General features: G+C 37.0%; 1 long non-coding RNA gene across 1 annotated transcript; it reads left to right on the top strand.

The window, feature by feature from the left end:
- The first annotated feature begins 14,655 nt into the window (after positions 1-14,655).
- LOC137248356 (uncharacterized) lies at positions 14,656-18,634 on the top strand. Its single transcript, XR_010952161.1, has 6 exons — positions 14,656-14,797; positions 14,856-15,195; positions 15,249-15,778; positions 15,834-15,967; positions 17,697-18,080; positions 18,140-18,634. It is a non-coding gene; the product is annotated as an uncharacterized lncRNA (long non-coding RNA).
- The last annotated feature ends 2,270 nt before the right edge of the window (positions 18,635-20,904 follow it).

The raw sequence follows: 20,904 nt of genomic DNA, 5'->3' as shown, positions 1-20,904 counted from the left end.
ACCCCGCCTCCTGACCCTAACAACATATGCCAGCACAGAAGCTATAGGACTGCGACTTCGAACTCATACCTTCGTCGACTTCACTTTCCTAGAAGCTCTAGGTGTAGCTCCGAAGACTTTCCAACGGATGCTTTTGTCGCGCTATGCTGCCGAGCTACACCAGAGAAACACCTTGAAACGTTAGGGAGTGACTACACGGTCATTAGTTCGACTGTCTTGGGAAAGCTTTCACTTCACCACTTTGAGTGTTCTTGCGAAGGACAAAGCCTCACCTGGTAAATATATGTGGCTACGTATTCACATTTTCAAAAGGAGTCGTAACGTGTAGGTGATATTTAAACTTGGTTGATAGGCTATAATCAATGTGATTCATCCAAGGGACTAGTTTTGGATAGGGCCGCCAACTTTAGGAAAGGTCAAAGCGGGAGACTAGGGTGTTGAAGGATGAAGTGTGAAAATCAAAATTAACATTTCAGACGCCATTGTATAGTTTCGCAAATGAACAACAGATGTTTGAATGTAAACCCAAGTGATTTTTCAAACCCTTCTCATACGTACATAAATCCTCAACTTAAGTATGAGGTAAGAATCCTTTCAAAAGAGTGTTATGCCCCTAGAACCTAGTAAAGGATTTGGCATCACTGATTTCGCTTATACTTTTAGCCAATCGCAATGTAAAATTTAAAAAAATCGGCACCTTTTTGTGTTATTTGGTTTTTTAACAACTTGAGGACAATTTTAAAACATGTTCGCCTTGGGTAATTTTATTTGAATTGATTGTTCATTATTAATTTTTTGGAAAAAATGTCTAAATTTATAATCTAACTCTTCTTTTAGTGTTTTGTTTAAATAAGTCCGTGTAAAGCTAGCATTGAAAGTGTCTGTTTTTTTAAATAACTTTTGAAAATTTAGAAAGAGTTAAATTTCGCAATTAGTTTCTTATAACTGGCAGCGATGCGCATCCGTTGATACACTTTCGACCATATCCGACCAATTTTCGACATGAACAATAAATGGCCTAAACAGTCTCAAATTAGTAGAAAATATAGTACCGCGCTTGACGCCGCCGCCGCCGCGCCGATATTTTTGACATTCGGCGGCGGCGTGGGAAAAACGACCTAAATCGGTGGCGGCGGCGGCGGCGGCGTTTATCGGCGGCGTATATCTCTAGTACCTAGGACCTACCTAATTATTTTCTAGCTTTTAGTATTATTATTACTTCATGTAAGTATTGTTTTCAATAAAACCGTTTAACTTAAAATTTTTTAAATTATTTTTCTGATTGAACTCTTTAGTGCAGGCCGGAAATAAATACATATAAGCTTTTAATTCTGTAACTGATACTGAATTAGACAGTTGTATGGCAGAAACGCCATTTACTTAAAGGCAGAAAGATAGAAAAAAACGAAGATACTTTCTAAAGTGAGCCAACGAGTAGAAATGTCTAGTAGTCTTGCGTGGCCTAACATCAGAGTTGTCTTGGAATCCCTTAAACTCATTAATTTGCTTTCGCCTGTGTGAGAAAAATTCAAATATCGACATCCCAAGCGAAAAGTAACACTTTCGAAATTTTTACATAGGATTTCTTTGTAAAAAATTTTTTAAGGGTCACTTTTTTGGGTACGTCTTTGCTTCACCAACTCTCAATATCTATCGGTATGCTTGCATGCATAATTTGAACATAAATCAAGGGGGTGGCAAGTGCACTTCAATTCAAGAATGGCTTCATCCGTGGCAAAACACCGTCAAATTTCTTTGAGGTGCACGAGCATTTGCAACAACTTTTCTTAAGCTCAAATAGTGACAGAAATCTATCACAAAAAGTGTTTGACAACCGATCATAATGTAACGAATTTACTTGCAAATCCTCTTATTTGCCCTTTTGCTAGGTTCGTATCGCTAAACTGTTGAATAAATAACTACAATATTGAATAATGGAAAAATTGCCTTTATTAAAGTACTTCACAATAACACTTATACTTTGCTACTCGCTGGCTTAATAACCAAACTGATTGATAACTCAAATGAAACTCTACTATTGGCCGCCAGATCGCGTGCTTAATCAATAACTGATTGATTGCTCAACTCAAACTGAATTTTATACCCTTTGGTTTCCTCGTTCGTATTTTTCCAGAATCTACTAGCATTGTCCATGAGCTCTCAAACTTCTCAGCTATATGCATGTGTTTGCGCATTGACTCTCCGCTGCACGTATTCGTACATGCTACATATGTGTAGACGCAATTATTTATTCGTTTATGTAGATACATAAAGATTTAATTATTGATGTGAATCTTTGTAGTTTACAGTCTCTCGCGCGCACATAGGCGTATAAGTAAATGCATCTGTGTGTGACATCTCTCAGCTGCCTTATATATGTGTATACATGACTTGATTATTGACGGAAATATCGCTTAGCATGGCCTTAGTGATGGTATAGCTTAGTGATGCTAATATCCGTGACAATAATATCTAGCCACAAAAACAAGGTTTTCTGGTTGGCGGATGGTTTATCAACAATTAACGAAAATTGGTTTGCTTCAAGATCCAAAACTTTTCTAAACTATCTGCTGGATGGGGTGCCATTATTCTGCTACAATTTAATGACAGCAATTTTACATATTTATGGAGAACAGCAAAAATCGAAAAATAAAGGCTTGTCTGCTAAGCACACAGACTAAAGAAACAAAAATATTCTAAAGTGAATTTTTCACTAATTTGTAAAAAAAAACACAAAACATAAAATAAAAATATAAAAGAACAAAACAAATGAACAAAAAATTAGCGTTACGTTCATACAGAATTAAAAATAAAATGTTAATAAATAGATTTTTAAGCATATAGTTTTAAGCTAATTGTAAAAACAAATCAATAGAAAATAATTTAAAAAAAGTATATATAAAAACGTTAGAAGTTTAGATGTAACCAGAACTGAAGTTTAGACGTCAACCAATTGGAGAGCGAAATATGAAGATGAAACCTAAACCGCAGGAGTACAGAGGCATATATGACGAGGAGGTCGGTCTGTTGGCGCCGAGAGAAAGTGAAAGAAAGTTAAAGTCATAAACTTGATGAAATAATTTTTAACCCTTAAGATTCACTTGCAGAACGGCAAAATATTTTACTAGCTTAGTTAATTTAAAAAATTTATAAAAAGTGTATGAGTTTAGCCCCTTATGTCAGGTTAGTTAAAAAGTTAAATTGCTGTTCTGCAAGTGAGCCTTAATGCCTGATATACAAACGTATGTGGATATTGAGCCTGTACAAAATTTATACTACGAGCTCTTGCAAAATGTATGTATGAGGATTTAAGTGTCGTATGATCGATGTTCGCGTAGAAACCAGCGCGTGCATCGATGGGATAACACAGTGAATTTTGAAGACGGTCGTTAGTACTCTCATACTCGCCCGCAAGGAAGCGCATTTATTATTTTTTTTTTTTTATCCCCATTTTGCCATAGGGACGTTGAGACCCCACAACTCAATCGATTTTCCCAAGAGATATATGTCATAAATGTATACCTCTTCGTTATTGATATTCCCAGCGAGGATTGGTATTGGATTTCGTATATTGTTGAATGTTATTAAGCTGAATTCGAATGCCTTTTTTTTCGGAGTCGAAAAAGTCCTGGTCAAAAAATTGTCCTAAGTGAAAATGTTTGAGTTCCCAGGTATCCCTATAGCAATATCATGTCGAATCATGCAGCCTTTTTATTTTTTGAACTTTTTCCATAAAAGTCCACATATAAATGTAAAATCTGTATTTTTATTTTTTGAGTCCGATAGAACTCGTTAAACTCGGACTTTTAAAAATAAAAGTCCAGAAATAAAAGTTAAATCCGGACTTTTGTTTTTTAAGGCCAAAATAAAAGCCCGGCTTCATAACAAAGAAACGGCTTATCCGAATTAAAAAAAAAATTATTTCGGATAAGCCGATTCTTTGTTATCAAGCGGTACTTTTATTTTGGCCTTAAGAAATAAAAGTCCGGATTTAACTTTTATTTCCGGACTTTTATTTTTAAAAGTCCGAGTTCAACTAGTTCTATCGGACTCAAAAAATAAAAATCCGAAAATAATTTTTATCTTGATCCAAATATATTTAAGGTCCAATATTAATAGTATTGCAAGGAATTATATTATAAAAGGAATAACAGTTTCAGCCCCTGCCTTTTAGAGAGCTTGGCTGTCAACAAAAATCGGTATGTTGATCCCTGGAATTGTTCTGCCATGGAGCAATCTTACTGCACTTTCTATGGTATAGGCGCTCTCTACCTGGAATATACTGCCAGAGTGAGGAAGCCGTTGAGGTTTACTTGCTTCGTGTATCGCTAAACTGTATGCGAACAATATTAAGAACTAATCTATTTCAGATGCTAGTTAAATTTCTTCAGTTTTATAGTACTCCTATCAGGTATCTTATTGCACTTCCGTTGCTGTTGTTATTGTTGTAGCGATAAGGACACTCCCCGAAGGCCTTTCGGAGTGTTATTGAGTTGATGGTCTTTTGCCAGATTCAGATCTGGTACGTTCCGGTACCAAGCCCGACCAACTCGGGAACGATTTGTTATGACCACACGCGACCTTCTAGGCAATACCGCCCGTCCACCCCCTAGATCCATGAGGAGTTCGGGGTCGCCAGAGCCCCTGCTGTTAATGAAACAGGATTCGCCACGGACAGGTTGGGTTGGGTTTGGAGAAGCTATGTATTGCGCTGGCAACCTAAAAGGGCGGCGCTACACAAACCCCTTGAATCCGATATCTTAGTCGCCTCTTACGACGGGGTGGTTTTTCGCATGATCTAGATTCCAAAACAATCGAGAGTGAGGTAAAGCGCTTCCTGGGATATGCTGCTCAACGCACTTGATATTCTTATGACCTCTTCTTTTTCGCAAATAACGTCGCCCTGTTGATTCTTCTCATGCTCCAGAGCTTTTTTAATATTATTTTTCCAATTTAATTTGTTGTCGAGAATAAGGCCATGATATTTGACTTTATGAAGAATTTGTCGTTGTGTCGTTCAGGTCGTTCAGTTTCGTCAAGTTAAATGCAGGAGTTTTGGGTTTTCAACTAAACACGACAAGCTTCGTTTTTGTAGGACTCATCCACACAAAAAAAAATTTAGTGTAAAAACTGCGCTTTGTGGTTTTATTCTATATTAAAACCAAAATAGTGTGAATTGCATCCCTAAGTGCTGAAAAAACCTATTTTTATAGAATAGAATTTAAGTTATAATAATTACAAAAAAAAAATTGGATGTTCCTTCGACCGCGCCTTGAACCCAGGATGTTCGGTGTGAAAGGCGGATCATGCTAACATCACATAACTGAAGCTTGCTATTCACAGCTGTCCTTACTCAATACAACAAGCAATAGCGTTGACTTCAAAATTAGTTTTATTTTTTTGTGTATACTTAACCATTTCTGACCCATGTGATAATAAGACATGCGACTTTTTACCATCTTTTCTTAGTATAGGATTAATCTATGCAACTATAGGTTGCATATCGTACAAGTGTCCTGCACATTGCAGACGTTTTATTGTTGTTAAGAAAACCTTCAATGTTCGAAAAAGCCGGCCAAGATGTACTCCTTATAATTTAGAGATTTGTCTATAGTGTTTGCACCCCACTTGAGTGTCAGGTATGCGTGTTGAGCTGTGTCCATTCGGATTCTGAGTGATCGGTTATGTTTGTGTGCTCTCTTCGCTTCCTCTATCTTCTTGAAAAGGTTCCATTGTAGAAGTGGCTTGCAGATATGGCCGGTATCATCTTGTCCCGTACCAGGCCATTTGATATATCAAGTATATAAAATATATATCAAATATAAAAAATATCTATAGATACCTTATTCTGATCTACGATGCGCAAAATAAAATTTTCTTCAGTATATCCGAGTTTTCTGACTAAAGACGACCCATGAATTCTTTATGACATTTAATGAACCTTCTCGAGTGCCATCTAACATAAAGAAAAGCATACTCACACAAAATTAGTGCAGTTTTCACACTTTTCGGAGTGATATCAGAACTTATTTTGGAGTCAACGCTGTTGTTCGCGTAATGTCAAATAAGAACAGAAAGCCGCGGTGGTGTGTTGGGAGCGCGATCCGCCTTTCGCACTGAATTTTCTAAGTTCAAGTCCCGGCCGAAGTAACATCGACTGTTTTTATTGTTGTTATAATTTAAATTCTATTTTTTAAATAGTTTTTTTCAGCAGTTCTTGAGTACGAAATTCACACTATTTTGATTTTTATATAGAACAACACCACAAAGTGCAGTTTTTACGCCAACATTTTTTTGTGTGCACTGTCTTGAAACTGAAGTGCGTCTTATCCGTAGGAATCTTATTCGTAAATCAATAACTCAATGGGTTGCGATTTTCTTGAAAGCATTTTAAGCATGACAAAAATTCAAAAGCATTTAAGGGTTAATATTCTGAATGCTGAAATTGTTCATATAAACAAGATTTGTGACTTTTAATCACCGACCCCTGCTAGCGAAACCGTTAAAAGTAATCAAGCAAGAATGCCATACAAAAGTGTAAAGAGCAAAGCAAAATTAACAAATCAGTTTCGACTTACTTTAAAAAAAAATATATATAAAAATAATAAATAAGAAAAACAAAATAGCTAAAATGATTTTGAAAAATTAAATAACTGCCCGTAACGAAATTGTTATTGAAACAAATTAACAAACAAAAAAATGGATAGGTAATTAACATTTGCTCGCGTTTTTTACGAAAACAAAGCCAAAAAGAAATAAGCAAAGAAAAAACAGTTCATACACAACCATTGTGTATTCTTCAAGTGCCGAATATTTGAAAAAACGTTCACAATATAAAAATACCTTGATCAGCTGTTGAACAAAAAAGTTGGTTTGAAACATAAATGGGCAATTCATGGCAAATTGACTTATTTACCCCGAGCAAACAAACAATTCTTCCATTTCCAGGCCATTCGTGACAGCCATTCTCCCTGTCAGTTTTATTTGACAGTAGGTATGGCAATGAAGGAATAGAAAGATTCTCACTTGTAGGAATTCACAATGTATACAACATTGTATTAAAAATAGTTTAGAAAAGAAAAAATAAATAAAATGAATGAATTATAATAGATAAATATGTATGAATTTATGAAAGAGCGTCGAAGCTTTTTCTAGTAATTGATAAATAATAAAATGTAATGAAATTAAACAAAATGAATAAAAAGTGAATTAATTATTAAGTATAAATAAATAAAATTGCATGTAATTTAAAGAAATTTTAAATTTTTCGTTATTTACTTTGACAATGTGGAAAGCTGCTGTGCCTCTGTGGTAAGTCTCTAAGATAATCAAATATAAAAGCTATCCGGTTATAAGAACTGTCTAAATGAGCAGGGCTCGCAAAAATCAAAATATGTTTTTAGGTTAGGTTAAACTCGCTTGTACGTGAAGACCTCACATAAACTGAATGGATTCATAGTGTTACCAGAAGTTTGCTCAACGACCAAATTGAAAAAACACTATCAGAACAAGGACCTGACCTATGTTATAACAAAATGTGCATCCTCTTGGCAAATGCTAGAAGCTTTCTAGGACCTATGCAGCTTGCTGCTTCATGATCTAGTAGCTGTGATACTCCTAATAACTGGAGTATTAGCCTTGCCAGCGCAGGCACAAGCAAAAAAAACAACATGCGCTTCCCACGGCAACGGCTTCCATCGGGATTTTTCCCGACCAAGGGCTGTCATTGACCTCTCTGAAGTTAGCAAGACAACTTTTACGTGGAAAAAAAAATAACTATTGGGTAAATTACCGTGAATTTGCCGTAATTCATCCGTAAACAAAAAAATTTGCCGCGACTATATTTTAGAAAATATCGAGTGGCACGCCAACTTCACGTAAAGTTAGCGTGCCACTTTTCGATATCCACCTTAGAGACCAGTTAAGAAAATATTCCTGCACGTGTGTTTGCCGTAAATTTGTCGTAGATAAGTGGCATATTTAATAAATTCGAACAAAAAAATTTCATATCAAAAATTACATATACATGGGATTTTTATTTATGTGACATACGACATATGACATACCTATCACCATGCTGCCACCTTTTATCGTTCCGCCATGCAAGCAGACAAAAGAATTGAGAAGTTGGTGGATCAAATAGAGAACACGGCGTTCTACACAATAAACGAGGACGTCCCACACGAGTGGTAGTAAATTGTCATAGCTAGCTAGACATATCCATCGTAAAGGCCGCGGCACAATGAAATTTTTCATATATGTAGATGCGTTTAACACAAGGTTATGCATTCCAGTAACATTGCCACAATCAACCAAGATGTTGCGTTTATAAATATAAAGGAACTTCATGCAATTTCATGCAACTGAAGTTTATATCGCTTTGCTCATTCACATACAAAATTTTGCGAAGCACTGTTTAAACATTCTCCCTATACAACAGAAATATTGCTAATAAATTTTGTGTCGTATTCATTTGTTATATTGCAGTTTTTAATTGCGAAAAATTTTAGAAAAGTTACCAACGAGTGGGAAAAATTATTTCACATGCAAAGTGTGCCAGCACCCCTACCCAAAGCAAATGTCAAATTCTTCTTCTTATGCTTTGCTTGCAACAAAATTTGCAAGTTGGCTACTTTTTCATGCCCGATGGCGCTAGTGTAGCTCAATCTACCGTTCTCCATAAAAATACGTGCACTCTACCCATAATGCATAAGATTGAGTTAAACGCATATATTTGAAAAACTGGTTTTGTGACGATGCTTTAAGCGCAAGACTTGTAAACTGGTGAACTGGCATCTACCCATATTCCTCTCGCTTGAGCGTTCAACCGAATTCATCACATCCGATAAACACACTTTCATCAACTTTAAATAAAATAATTTAAAGAAATGTGTTAAGTTAAACGGTTTTATTGAAAACAATACTTACATTAAGTAGTAATAATACTTAAAGATAGAAAATAATTAGGTAGGTCCTAGGTACTAGTCATCACACTCCTCATCAGTCTAGGGCGTTGATCAGACAATTAAATAAAAGCGTTGGATGCGTCAAATTTCTATTGATAGTCATATACAAGACCAACTGAATCTTAATCAGGTTATGCTACGCCTCACATTTTTAGAAATTTCACGCGCCCAACGCTTTTATTTGTCTGCTCAACGCCCTAGACTGGTTAGGAGTGTGATGACTAGTACCTAGGACCTACCTAATTATTTTCTATCTTTAAGTATTATTACTACTTACGCCCCGATTCTAGTGTGGTAACAACATTCTTCACCGCGGCAACGAAATCATGTGGCAACTTTTACACCCTTTTAGTATTCTACCTGCGAAAGTAGCCGGATAATTTTTTACCCACAAAAGTAGGTGGTTACATCGAAATAACCACACAACAGCTGTTGTTTAGAAAAAGGCAAAACTGACAAATAAAGAATTGTAAGCGCAAATATAAAATAATAGCAAAAAAGTGTTGCCTCTTGCTATACATATTTGTTTACATTATGTACTTTCACAGAATAAATTACAATATACCTATGTAGAAACCTAACATGCATAATATGCATATACACATCGTCCCATTTATTCGTTAAGCTGGAGACATTGGTGCTTTATCGATAACCGTATCGGTAACCTTTTAACAGCTGATTCGACCAACCTTATGAGAATCAATGCAATCGAATATTGGTGCCGCTAAGGTCGTAACCGTATCGTAGCCAACCAATTGGGTTTTGGTTTACCGTCGTAACGATAAACAGCTGATTACGTTAGGGATACGACTACAGCGATACGACAAACGGCACCAATGACTCCAGCTTTAACCTCGTATCTACAAGTGAGGCATTTTCAGTAAAGCGAACACGGTTGCCACACCATTCCATTTGGGACCAAAATTCATCCAAAAAAGAACCAAATTTTTGTTTTATTTTATTAGTATAAAATACAAAACTTTAGGATGTTTCTATATAAAATTTGACTAAACATAGTGAAGACTTTCCTTTAATTCAAGCTGAACAAACAAATATATGGGCATGCAACCAAAAATGATATTATATTTTGACACAGCATTATGTTGTTGATTGCAATGAAATAAAATGTATGGTGCAGTTAGGGTTTAGTAAGGAACGGTTCAAAATTTGCGTTCTGGTGTTGCCGAACTATGTATGTGGAAAACTCAGTAAATCATAAATGAAACTAGGCAATTTTGTTAGTGCTATTTTTATAGATGCTTACCTTTTCTCTTAGCGTTTAAACTTAATATCTGAGCCTAGATTCAGTAAGTGTGAGTTTTGATCCCAGGACTCAGGGATTCTGCTAGCGCCTACGGGAATTATTTTATACAAAACATTTCTTCCGAAATCAAATCTCTTTTACATTTGCTTCCTTCTGTATTCGAGTTAAAATATTTCTTGTGCGAAGATACTTAGTTTTCAATTACCTTGCATGGCTTAACACCACAATAGTCCTGGAATTCCTTGAACTCATTGAGCTGGGTGAGAAAGATTTAAATATCAAAGTTCCAAACGAGAAGTAATGCATCGAATTTCTTTGTATAGGTTTTGAAAGTGTTAGGCTCACGACAGAGTGCTCGCTATAAGCTATGATAAGCGAGAAGAAATTTTTATTTTCATATATTTTACATAGTGCTGTATAACCGATCGAAATATCTAGCTGTTATTAATATTAAAACAAGAGTTTTTTTTTTTGATTAGTCGTTTATTTCATCAACAATTAACGACAATGTGTTTGCCAACACGTTTCCTTTTAATGCCTGGCTTAGTTATATCCTAGGTGAAATGTTATTGTTCTGGTACATTTTACTGACTGAGCAATTTTTTATGGTGAGAGTTCCATTGAAGTAAATTCAAAATTATATGGGGGCTAACGAAAGTGTGGCGAATTTGTGGGCAATATTGTGAATTTTTACCTGAGTGAAAAAGAAAAGTACCAATCGTGGCTACTGCCTAAAAAGGAACAAAATTGAAGAAAAGGGACCAGCGGAACAAATGGGTTTGGCAGGGACCATTTTTGGTCCAAATGGACCAAAGTGGCAACCGTGAAAGCGAAGAAAACTACCATTCAAATTTCTCCACAGACACTGGTGAGTTTCTTGGTGATGACAGCGTTACCACTTGGGCCAGAATCGCGAATAAAAGAACTGGTAACGATATTCGGTTACATAATGTTCTGGGAACTATTTTACCGGTAACATTCTGAGCACGTTAATGTAAGTATTGTTTTCAGTAAAACCGTTAACTTAAAAAATTTTTTTTAATTATTTTATTTTCAAGTTTTTAGTCTCTATTTAATTGCCTATTATTTCTCATTATATTTAGTTCATTTAGTGACTCATTATTACAAGGACTCGTTCCTGACAATTTGTTACAACTTCAGTCCTCATGACATAATCCTTCCAAAGACTTTACTCGACTCTGCGCCACGTATGCTTGTCCCTCCTCCAACTCCAAAATATTTTGATGACACTTCTACCGGACTGTATGCAATATTTGTTCCAAATATGAGCCAAATCGAGCATCATAAGTCGCTTTCTATTCTTGCATGTATTATGTGTTCCAAATATGAGCCAAATCGGATCACAAATACGAGTTTTATGAATATCTCGACCCATGCGCCACCTAGCGGCGATTTTTTTCACAGGCCGATTTCTATTCTTGCATGTATTATGTGTTCCAAATATGAGCCAAATCGGATCACAAATACGAGTTTTATGAATATCTCGATCCATGCGCCACCTAGCGGCGATTTTTTTACACAGGTCAATTTCTATTCTTTCATGTATTATGTGTTTCAAATATGAGCCAAATCGGGCCACAAATACGATTTTTGTGAATATCTCGATCCATGCGAATCCTAGCGGTGATTTTTTTCACAGGTCGATTTCTATTCTTGCATGTATTATGTGTTCCAAATATGACCCAAATCGGACCACAAATGCGAATTTTGCGAATATCTCGACCCTTGCGCCACCTAGAGGCGATTTTTTTCTTATTATTGCATTGTCATCGGGTTCTGAACTACATTCCAAGTTTCAAGCTTGTAGCTTATAGGGAAGTTACTTAAATTTTAATTACAAGATTCGTTTACAACGGCCGTGCAGCCTGTCAACTCAAGCTAAATAAAACCGTTTAAAAACAAGTCTTTTTGTTGGCCTCCTCATCGCGACTGATGTCCGTCAACGGAAACCTGATTTCCGCAAAGCCATTAAATCCGGCCACACTTTCCAACGAAGGCCGCACCTTGTAGGCAAACACAAGCTGGAGAAATGGAAGAAACACCCAAAGAACTGTAACCTCTCAACCGGTGTAGGTAAACTTTGGTCAACCGTAAGGTCCCTCTCAAACCAGACTTGGCAAAATAACAAAAAATGTATCGCCTTTGGCGATAAAATGCTTTCGGATTCGAAGAAATCTTCCAATATCTCTCCTATCGCCAGTAGCCAAGACACTTGAAGCTTTCCTGCTCCCTTATTTCACCTCAAACCATCGACTAGGCAATCATCAGCATGGCTTCCGAATATTACATAGCATATTAAGTCCTTGTCGGCATCTCTTGGGGCAAAGATAAAGAAACGCTTATAACCACTTATAAAGTAATTGTCCGAGCGCTTGTATGCTAAGCGACCCCAATATGGTCGCCGAGCCTAAAAGAAACACACAGGAGGAAATGGCAGGCCTATTAAACCACACTGCGCAGGAAAAACCAGGACTGGCATAGGATGTCTGCAAAAAATCATTTACGCAATGAAACGAGAATACTCCACATAAAAGAAAGAAATTAAATGCTAAACAAACAGTCCACAAAGTCATCGGATTATTTGCCAACAATTTTTCGGTGAATCCCACTCTCAAAGACAAACAGCCTTCAACCCATTTTTATGAAAGGTATACAAACTCACTTTATTTTAATCGACCCTGTTGAAGTTTTTGTCCACCTCACCACAATATATATTCACCTTTTGCAAATATCAATTCCAGTAAAGCACCACACCAATAACCACTACATGGACCTTGACTTAACGAAAAAAAACAGAATGTTGCACTGTCAAAGAGGATAGAAAAAATCTTTGGACATATTTGTTTTCTTCAAGACAGGGTGACCAGGACACGGTTAAATCCGCGAAAATCTATTGTGAATTAACAAAAACTGGCCAAACTGACTTTTCTTTACACTTTTTCCTCGAACTTAGACGCGAATTTTCAGTTAGCAAGAAAACGAATATTTCATAACTAGATAAGTGACAAACTGAAGATGGTGAAAAATTACCTTAATAGTTTGTCTAAAAATTTATAAGTTTGTCTACAGTGCGTACGATTTTTCTCGTCCAGTTATGCCAAACGTGGGAGTCTCTCCCATTAGTGGGTACCCTGCAAAAATCGTGTGACCAAAAACGCACACAGCCACACGCATTTTTGACAGGGGTGACGATTTGGAATAAAAAATTCTCCAAATGAAATAGCATATTGACAAATTTAGCTTTGCCACAATGAATCGTGCCCTCTCCCACCTACTATATTCATAGCTATTGTGAAATATGTCATTTTTGTGTGGAAAAAAATTTTCAGCGAGTCCGCCATTTTCCGCGAATTGAGCTGCAGGCCTGTGATAATTTTGGAGCATTAAATTAAATTAAAACAACAACCGAACAATAACTTTATAGCTGGTCAATATGGTGAAACAGCTAAGCCGCCGGCTCAAGACAATGCGCCAACTTCCATGGATTCGCCATCGGCTCCAGCAACGACACCGCCAGGGAAAGCTGTACCTGGTGGTCCCAATCAGATGACTATAAATAGGGCAAATATACATGGCTTGCCTCATACTTTGTGTTTAATAAATTTTGTTATTTTTCTAGACTGGTCAACCAGCAGTTTCAGCTACACCACCAACATCAAGTGCAGGCGGTGCTGCAGCTCCATACCAGCACACAGGTGAATAGCAAATGCCACCGCAATCGTGTCCAATGCCACGACAGTCTGGTCTAATGCAGTCACAATCCGGTCAAATGCCACCTCAACACCATATGCACCAGCCATTTGGTGGCCATGAGAAGCATGGTACTCCAGGTATGCCGCCCGCATCAACTGGGCCAGGTGGGGCAATGACACCACATCCAGCTATACCAAGGTATATACCAAAACAGCAACCGGGTTATGCAATGCCACGATAGCAGCAGCAACAACCTCCCCAGGCTGGATATCTGCCAATGCCACAAAATCCTGGCTATCCACCACAACCTCAACATCCAGGTTATCCTCTACAACAACCAGGTGCACCACGTGTTTACATGGGTCAAATCTTGCCACCAACACAACCTGGACAGACGCCAATGCTCAGTCAACCACCCAAGCCGGGTCAACCCCCAATACCCGGACACTAATGGTGGTGCTTTTATTACTAATGAACAGGGTTTTTACCACCATTGGTGACCACAAAATATGTGGTAGAAGATCAGGGTAACTCCTCGCCACGTTACGTTAGGTATCGATAATCGAAATTAATGTTTTGTTTGGCAATTACATTGATCTTACATTGATCTTTCTTCTTTGCAAGTCGTCTTTGTATTGCATACCTGCAACAGCTGATTTATTAAAAACAACAGCTTTGTCCATTACACTTACCGTCTCACCAATGGCACGCACGGTTGAGGGTGAATATGAGCCACACATTGTAAATTTTGGTGAATTGGGTGCAATTAGATGTAATCGTTGCAAGGCTCATATGCAACTTGTAGATGCTGGTCGTCGTTTCCAATGTCTAATGTGTAAAGTAACAAGAGATGGTAAAAATAAATCTTTCACTTTTACTTGTGTTCATTGATCCATATTTTTTCTCAACAGTGCCAACTGCATATTTCCAACATTTGGGCCACACCGGACAGCGTGTCGATAAATATGAACGTCCTGAACTTGTATTGGGTACAAGAGTATTTGTGTAAAAAATGTTTGGGTACCGATAGCTCTCAAGGTAAACCTCAACTCATATCCAACATCAATGCCTCGCATTCAATTGTGGACGCTGTACACACTACATTGGGTTCACGTAGTATTGACAAGCATATTGTTGATTCCAGTGGTAAGGCCACAATTTCAAATGATGGGGCAACCATTATGAAACTACTAGATATTGTGAATCCAGCCGTAAGCTCTAGGAGACATCGCCAAATATCAAAATGCTGAGGTAAGTTTTTTGTTATATTAGAATGTGTAGAATAAAAATGTTTCTCTTATCAGGTCGGCGATGGCACCACTTCAGTAATATTTTAAGCATGTGAAATCATAAAACAAGTTAAGCCATATGTTGAGGAAGGCGTGCATGCACGTATCATCATTAAAGCTATACGTAAAGCATTACAATTATGCATGATAAAATATGACATGACTGTACATGTCGAACCGCCAATCAAAGGAACAACAAAGTGCTTTATTGGAAAAATGCTCTGCCACAGCAAAGTCCTCCAATTTCCAAGAGTATCAGAAAATTGTTGATGCTGAATGGCGTCTCCTGTACAATAAACTAGCTAAGTAAGGCGCCAATGTTGTGTTTTCTAAACTACCAATTGGTGATGTTGCTACACAGTATTTTGCAGATCGTGATATGTTCTGTGCTGTTCATGTACCAGAAGAAGATTGGAAACGTAGAATGAAAGCTTGTGGTAGTGATGTTATGACTACAGCTAATGATATTAATTCAAGTGTTTTGGGTCAATGTGATTACTTTGAAGAACGTCAAATTGGTGGTGAGCGTTTCAACATTTTCCAAGGTTTGATAGTGGGTTTGACATTAATTTCATTTTTATAGTTTATAATTATTTAAAGGTTGCGTTAATGCTAGAACATGTACATTGATTTTACGTGGCGGTACCGAACAATTTTTGGAAGAAACTGAGCTTCGTTACATGATGCTATAATGATTGTGCGGCGTACAATTAAACATGATTCTGTTGTTGCTGGTAAGTCAAAATACAAATTGAAAAAAATGTCTAATCTTAAATTCTTAAGTAATATTATGAAAAGATTGTGTCCAACTCCGGAAGAAAAAACTATAAAATTTGTGTCAGTGAAATGATAATTATTGCTTTTGGTTGTAGTTTTGAGGCATCGTCTTCGAGTGCCTTCTGGTCGTATATGCCGTTTCTTTTGCCAACTACCTGTAAGGCGTTAAACTGATCAGTAACGTCGCCGTGGACTCGTTCAGTGTAATGTGTAATGGCGACCCCAAGTTCCTCGTGGAAATAGGGGGTTGGGCGGGATGGCTTAGAATGTTTAAAGTGATGATATTAATCGTTCCCGAGATGGTTGTTGTTGTTGTAGCAGTGCTTCGCCCCACCTAATAAGTGCGACCGATCACAAATTGTCATCAATATCCTCTAACGGGAGTCCAAGGAAACTTGCTGTTTTAACAGGGGTGGGGCAAAATGAAAGGGGTGCTAGAGGCGTTGTTTCCAAATTACAATTAAAGAGATGGTTGGTGTCATGTGGGGACACATCGCAAGCGGGGCATACATTTTGTATGTCGTGGTTGATTCTGGATATGTAAGAGTTTAACCTGTTACAGTATACAGAACGAAGTTGAGCCAGAGTGTCTCGCGTTTCCCTGGGGAGTATGCGGTCCTCGTCCGCAAGTTTTGGGTACTGTTCTTTGAGTACTGGATTCACCGGGCAATTCCTAGCATAAAGGTCCGACGCCTGTTTGTGGAGATCACTGAGGACCTGCTTGTGTTTTTTTGCTTCATACGGCTGAGTTCTCAGGTGCCGTATTTCCTCATAATGCTTGGGGGAGATGACTCTTTAAGCACCTAAGCGGTGTTGGATCAACAGTCAGATGTCTGTTGGGATGCCCAGGTTTCTGGGTATTCTACAGAAACTGTTTGGTTAGCATTTCATTTCTTTCCCTTATTGGGAGTTTTCTCGCTTCATTATGCAGGTGGTTTTCCGAGGACATAAGAAGGCAGCCCGTAGCGGTTTTGGGGGCAGCATTTTGGCAGGCCTGTATTTTCTTCCAGTGAGTAACATTTAGGCTTGGCGACCATATCGGAGACGCGTACCATGCAAACGTCTATTAATATTTACCCCAAGTACTGCCGATTTATCGAATTATATTAAATATTTGTTACAGATCTGGATTTTCGTTACAATTGCTAGTGCATGCTCTCCAAGATGTAGATCCTGATCGAAAGTCACACCCAAAATTGCTAGGTGTAAGACAGTCGGTAGGGTAATGTCATATGGTCGACATTTGGCGCGGTCATGTTTTAAATAAGGTCACCGATGATTGGTGACAATATCAGGTTTCGAGAGGCGACAAAACTGGAGAGATTGGGGAGATAGCTGTTTATTTTATTACAAAGCTCATCGATGTAGGAAACAATAGCACAGGCGTAGAAGGAATAGTGACTCCTGGTGGTAAAGGTAGCTATTGATATGTAGAAGTTAAGCAGAAGTTTGAATATGAGTTTTTTTAAGTTATTGCAAAAAAAGCGTTGAGGATTTTTAATATATTATCAGGTACCTTCGTACATGTTTCTAAGAATGAAGAATAAAACCTATTCAAACTCAATTTTCATCAGGACAAAGCCGCTGAGACTTCGCTATACTTTAACATACAATATGTTACCCCATTTAGCACAACTATCATTTTTTGATTTTATTAAATTTTATAAAATGTTTCTTCCTCTACAGTTCCATTTCGGTATTGGATGGTAAATATGGCTTTCGCATTTTCTCCATCAATAACTGTGACAAGGTGGAAGAAATTTATCGCGTAAATCGCAACATATTATCTTGGTCGAGCGTTTCTTCAATAGCTCTTTAGTGGTGATGATGACAGCAGAGAAACCCAACTGTTTACAAATGTTACATTTCAAAAAGAATCAAAAAGCTGCCATTGCGTCTACGGCTCAAATACCCACAGTATATGAATGAATCGAACGCACCTAATTGTCTGCCTAACGGATAGTATACATATTCATCAAATCGAAAATATTGCACCAAACGAGCTGGGTCTGAATACTGAATCAGTACACATATTCAAAATCGATGAGAAGGCTGTGATGATGGTATAGGGTGAGTTGTTGAATAACATACGAAAACCACTTTAACCCATCTATATATTTGCATTACAGCTAAAGCTTTACAAACAGCAAAAATTGCTGGCACCAAGCAATTGGAAAAGGAAGTGAAGCATTCATCACACTGTACGGATGGCGCAAAGTTAGAAACTGCTGTTCTAACTGCAGCCACCGACACAACGGTCATCTATACTTCGCCGAGTAGCCGCTCGTCCGACTATCTATCGAAGACAGTATAATCATATCTTTTGCCAACACAGGTTAGCGATGTGCTTGCACATGAAAAGATTTCAATTGGAAAACAAAAACCAATTAAGAGTTTATGTTATTATTAAAGTACTTACTTTTCTTTATATCAACTGTATTAATTTAAGTTGCAATTTCATGTGCATATATAATAAGGGATGTCGTGATACGATTGCTGTCGGAATTAGATTTGAAACCAATCAATACTCCTGCTAAGGGTTGCAGAATTAATGCTTGAATGATTAGATTTAGAACAATAATAAGTCTGACTCAATTACGAGTCGTACATTTTTAAGTTCACCAATTACGACAACAATCTGATTCCACGACACCTTTGAATATTCTTCATCTGAAAAAAAGTGAACCTAATCTGAATTTCTACTAAGCTTTAAGTTGTAGATTATTCAAATAATTGGAGTTTTTTCTAAAGCTTAAACTGGAAAACAAACCAATTAAGCGAGTTTATTTATTATTAAAGTACTTACTTCTTTTTTATATGAACTGTATTAATATATGTTCCAATTTAATGTACATATATAATAATGTTGAAAATTCAATTTTTTTGGTTCATATTTTATTGATATGGCTGCTCCAGGTAAAGTAAATCGGCAGGTAAAATTCAAGTTATATGGCGGTTATATAAATGGTAAAACCGCGGTAAAATTTATTGTCAAAAGACTGGAAAATGTAGAGTGAAATGACCGAAGAAATGACCGCCATTTGTCGAGCATTATGACGTGTGTGAGCAGAACAGTGCTATGCTCATATCCTATAAGTGGGAGCGGAACGCACGATCACATTAATAGGAACGAAACGGAAAATTTGGTCACAAAAGTGCATCGCCCCATGCAAAAATGACTATGAATATAACCGCTGCAGATAGTCACAATGACCTTAAAATGACTAGTCAATGACGTGGAGCGTTTTTGCAGGGTATTCACAAAACAAAAATTATCACAAAGTGTAAAAGGGACTTCTGCAAGCTTAAATAACATAAAGTAGGAAATTTCGAAATGAAAGCTTTTTAATTGGCTTGTTGAACTAAAATATGTGTAAAAATTGTATCATGTCCATTTTGCTTATAAAAGCATATGAATATTTTTTATACTCAGTTGAGCAGAGCTCACAGAGTATATTAAGTTTGATTGGATAACGGTTGGTTGTAAAGGAATCGAGATTGATATAGACTTCCATATATCAAAATCATCAGCATCGAAAAAAATTTGATTGAGCTATGTCCGTCCGTCCGTCCGTCCGTTAACACGATAACTTGAGTAAATTTTGAGGTATCTTGATGACATTTGGTATGTAGGTTCCTGAGCACTCATCTCAGATCGCTGTTTAAAATTAACTATATCGGACTATAACCACGTCCACTTTTTCGATATCGAAAATTTCGAAAAACCGAAAAAGTGCAATAATTCATTACCAAAGACAGATGAAGCGATGAAATTTGGTAGGTGAGTTGAACTTATGACGCAGAATAGAAAATTTGTAAAATTTTGGACAATGGGCTTGGCACCGGTCACTTTTAAAAGGTAACTTAAAATTTTTGCAAGCTGTAACTTGGCAGTCGTTGAAGATATCATGATGAAATTTGGCAGGAACGTTACTCCTATTACTATATGTGCTCTCTAAATATTATTATTAAATAAAATTAGCAAAATCGGAGAAGGACCACGCCCACTTTAAAAAAAAATTTTTTTAAGTAAAATTTTAACAAAAAATTTAATATATTTACAGTATATAAGTAAATTATGTCAACATTCAACTCCAGTAATGATATGGTGCAACAAAATAAAAAATAAAAGAAAATCTCAAAATGGGCGTGGCTCCGCCCTTTTAATGCCATAAGTCGAACAAAAATTTACCAATCATTTTGAAATTTGGTAGGGGTATAAATTTTATGACGCTGTTTCCTGTGAAAATGGCCGAAATCGGTTGAAGCCACGCCCAGTTTTTATACACAGTCGATCGTCCGTCCTTCCGCTTGGCCGTTAACACGATAACTTGAGCAACAATCTCTATATCTTTACTAAACTTAGTTCACGTACTTATCTGAACGTACTTTATCTTGGCATAAAAAATGAACAAAATCCGACTACTCTTTCGATATCGAAAATTACGAAAAATTAAAAAAATGCCATAATTCTATACCAAATACGAAAAAAGGGATGAAACATGGTAATTGGATTGGTTTATTGACGCGAAATATAACTTTAGAAAAAACTTTGTAAAATGGTTGTGACACCTACCATATTAAGTAGAAGAAAATGAAAAAGTTGTGCAGGGCGAAATAAAAAACCCTTGAAATCTTGGCAGGTATTACATATATAAATGAATTAGCGGCATTCAACAGATGATGTTCTGGATCACCATGCTCCACATTTTGGTCGATATCTGGTAAACACCTTCACATATACACCTACCACCACTCCCTTTTAAAGCTCTCATTAATACCTTTAATTTGATACCAATATCGTACAAACACATTCTAGAGTCACCCCTGGTCCACCTTTATGGCGATATATCGAAAAGGCGTCCACCTGTAGAACTAAGCGCCACGCCCTTTT

This window comes from Eurosta solidaginis, chromosome 4 (genome assembly GCF_040869045.1).
Source record: "Eurosta solidaginis isolate ZX-2024a chromosome 4, ASM4086904v1, whole genome shotgun sequence".
Lineage (NCBI taxonomy): Eukaryota > Metazoa > Arthropoda > Insecta > Diptera > Tephritidae > Eurosta > Eurosta solidaginis.
Note: the sequence above shows the minus strand (reverse complement) of the source record. Positions and strands in the feature narration are given on the sequence as shown.